We start from the raw sequence: 3,385 nt of genomic DNA on the forward strand, positions 1-3,385 counted from the left end.
GAAGGAAGGAAGGAAGGAAGGAAGGGCGAGCACAGCTAACCTGGCCCACCCTGGCCCAATAGCACCTCTGGGTGGTTGTGTCTAAAACACAGACTGTTTTGGAAGTTGCTCTTTCCCAGTTAAGAAATGTATTTTGCTTTCCGCAGCCCTGAGCATCAGACTATCACAGGAAACCATCTGTGCACTTCCAGCTCCAGGGACCCTAACACAAGCGATGCGCTGGTAGGTGACTGCATCCGAGTCTCTGAAAAGGTCTCATCCATTTGCACCATTTTTATCTGTCGGCTTGTTTATTTATTTTTGAGACAGGGTCTCACTATGAAGCTCTGACTGGCCTGAATTCACCCCGTAGGCCACGATGGCCTTGAACTAGAAGAGAGCTGCCAGCTTCTGCCTCTTTCTCCCAAGTGCTTCAGTGCTTGTTTGTTTTGGTTCTTTTGTTTCTGATTTTTTTAAGATGGGGGTCTGGTTCATATAGAACTACCTGTCCTTGAACTCTCTATATTGCTGACGCTGGCCTTGAAATTCTAAGCTTCCTGTCCAGTCTTCCAAAGATTGTAGGTATGGGCAGGGCAGATGGCTTCCCCACAGTCTCCTGCCTGAAAATGAAAGGACTGAATTAGGGCTGGAGAGATGGCTCAGTGGTTAAGAGCATTGCCTGCTCTTCCAAAGGTCCTGAGTTCAATTCCTAGCAACCACATGGTGGCTCACAACCATCTGTAATGAGGTCTGGTGCCCTCTTCTGGCCTGCAGACAGACAGAATATTGTATACATAATAAATAAATAAATAGATTTAAAAAAAAAAAAAAAGGACTGAATTAGAAACAACAGAAAGAGTTAGGTGGTGGTGGCACACACCCTTAATCCCAGCAGGTGGATCTCTGTGGATTTGAGGCCTGCCTGGTCTACAGAGCGAGTTCCAGGACAGGCTCCAAAGTTGTTACACAGAGAAACTTAACTGTAATCCCAGCACTCAGGAGCCCAGCCCAAGGCAGTGAGTTCAAGACCAGCCCTAGTTACCATAGCAAGGACCCTAACAAAGGTAAAGATGAAAAAGGAGAGGAGGAAGAGACAGCAGTAGCGTGGACGATGAGACAGAATTGTTTTCCCTGCACGTTGTCACCTTTCTGCAGCCATTGCCAGCAGTTTGTTCTTCCAGAGTGGCCAGACCTATTTTCAGCTGAGCTGGCAAATACTGGGGAAGGCAATACTGGACAGAGCTGACCAGGCACAGGGCCTGCTGGGTCACTCAGCCAGTGGGTCTTAGAGAACTTTTCTTCCCAAGGCTGTCTGATCCCTAAGGCCCTCTCTGCCTCCACGGCCCAGCCCCTACAGGCAGCCTCCTTCCTAGCTCTTCTTCATATCCTCCCCAGCAAGCTCATAGCCCCATATGCCTCTCGGGATCTGTCTCTCTTATTCCTGAAGAGACGTCACTGTAGGCAAAGATCTCTGGGCATTTGAAGAGTCTCACAAATGTGTCCTTGCAAATGGAGCCAAATGGTCAAGGGTAGGACATACAGGAGTGCATGGCAGAGGACCCAGCAATCCTGCAGATAAGCACAGGTCACCAGGGTCTTGTGGACAATGATAAAGTGTGTCCCCCTCCCTCACCCAGGACAGGGGATTGAATCTAGGCCTCCTGTATGTTAGGCTAAGGGTTTGTATAACTGAGCTATCCTTCTTTATTTTTTGTATTTAATTTAATTTGTTGGTTTATAGTGATTTTGGTGTATATGAGAGAAGAGTCTCAAATAGCTCAGTGTGGCCTCAAACTCATGATATAGCTAAGGATGTCCTTGAATTCCTTGCTCTACTTCCTGAGTGCTAGGACTTCAAGCATATGCCACCATACCTGACTTGTACCGTGTTGGGAACAAAGCCCAGGGCTTCCTGCATGCTAGGTGAGCACTCTGTCTACGGAAAGACACTCCTGGCCCCCTTTTGCTATTGATACCTTATTTTATTATATTATAGTATTTTATTTTATTGTTTTATTATATTATAGTTGTTCAAAGATTTAATTTTATTTTTAATTACGTGTGTGTGTAGATGCCCAAGGAAGTCACAAGAGGGACTCCACCTCTTATGGATTCAGTATATGCTTCGAATGGTCAAGTCATCTCTACAGCCCATGTTTTTATCGATTGGATTAAAATTTTATTTTTGCTTCTTTTTTTTGACCCTGTTTCGAAAAAGACAAAGACAAAAACAATCAAACAAATAAAACTCAAATAAATAAATAAATAAATAAATAAACAAATAAACAAGCAAGCAAACTGGGCAGTGGTGGTGCATGCCTTTAGTACCAGCTCTCAGGAAACAGAGGCTGAGGCAGATGCAGATGGATCTCTGTGAGTTCAAAGCCATCCTGGTCTACAGAGCAAGTTCTGTGATGGCCAGGGCTACATAGAGAAACCCTGTCCAACAAAACCACTAAATAAAATAAAATTGGGACTGGAGAGATGGCTCAGTGGTTAAGAGCTCTGCCTGCTCTTCCAAAGGTCCTGAGTTCAATTCCCAGCAACCACATGGTGGCTCACAACCATCTGTAATGAGATTTGGTGCCCTCTTCTGGCCTGCAGGCATACATGCAGGCAGAACACTATACATAATGAATAAAATTTAAAATAAATAAATAAATAAATAAAATAAAATCCATTACATTTCATTTGTGTGTGTGAGGGGGTCATGTGTGCCAGAGCACCTGTGTGGAGGTCAGATGTCAACTTTTGGAAGTCTGGGTTTAACTGACATTTTCATATATGTGAGTGCCTTCTATGTGGCTCAAGCAATTTTTAAAAATGATTTTAAAATATACAAATGTGTGTGCCTGGGGTTAGGATGTGCACCTGTGTGAGGGTTTTAGATCCCCTGGAACTGGAGGTACAGGAGGAGATTGTGAGCACCTGACTAGGGTGCAAGGAACAAACCCAGGTCCTCTGGAAGAGCAGACTGCCCTCCTGACGGCCTCACCACCTCTCCAGCTCCAGCTTACGTACCCTGTAGGCATTAGTTCTGTTACTTCTCCTAAAATCTACAAGCCGTTGGGATCATTAATGTTCTGATACACACTTGAGGACACAGAGGCCCAGAAGGGTTAAGCCTCTTGCCCAAGGCCAGGCAGTTACTTCCAGGAGTAGCAGGGACTCAAGCTGAGGTGGACCCGTCCCTGTGCCCACGTGCAATCTACGTGAGCCTACGCAGGTACAGATTTCTCTTCTGTGTTCAGCAACGCAGCCGTTCTGTGAGCGAGAGAACATGGTCAGCGTTTCAATTCTGGGCCTTTAGCAAAAATGTGTCTGGTTGGGTTCTTTGGGGCTTCATTAAACAGAAGTATGCTGGTCTCTTCCAGGGAAGATGCAGCTGTAGGGAAAGGTGGCTTTG

The 3,385-nt window shown here is 45.5% G+C and overlaps 1 long non-coding RNA gene across 1 annotated transcript in view; it reads left to right on the forward strand.

Annotated features, from left to right (window-relative positions):
• LOC126507072 (uncharacterized) overlaps positions 1 to 2,522 on the forward strand; it is a 4,217-nt gene extending 1,695 nt beyond the window's left edge. Inside the window, exons 2-3 of the long non-coding RNA XR_007593413.1 lie at positions 147 to 222; positions 2,051 to 2,522. This is a non-coding gene — a long non-coding RNA (uncharacterized lncRNA). The remainder of the gene's footprint in view (positions 1 to 146; positions 223 to 2,050) is intronic.
• Positions 2,523 to 3,385: the final 863 nt, after the last annotated feature.

Source organism: Alexandromys fortis, unplaced genomic scaffold (assembly GCF_014885135.2).
Source record: "Alexandromys fortis isolate MF-2015 unplaced genomic scaffold, M_Fortis_MF-2015_v1.1 scaffold_27, whole genome shotgun sequence".
NCBI lineage: Eukaryota > Metazoa > Chordata > Mammalia > Rodentia > Cricetidae > Alexandromys > Alexandromys fortis.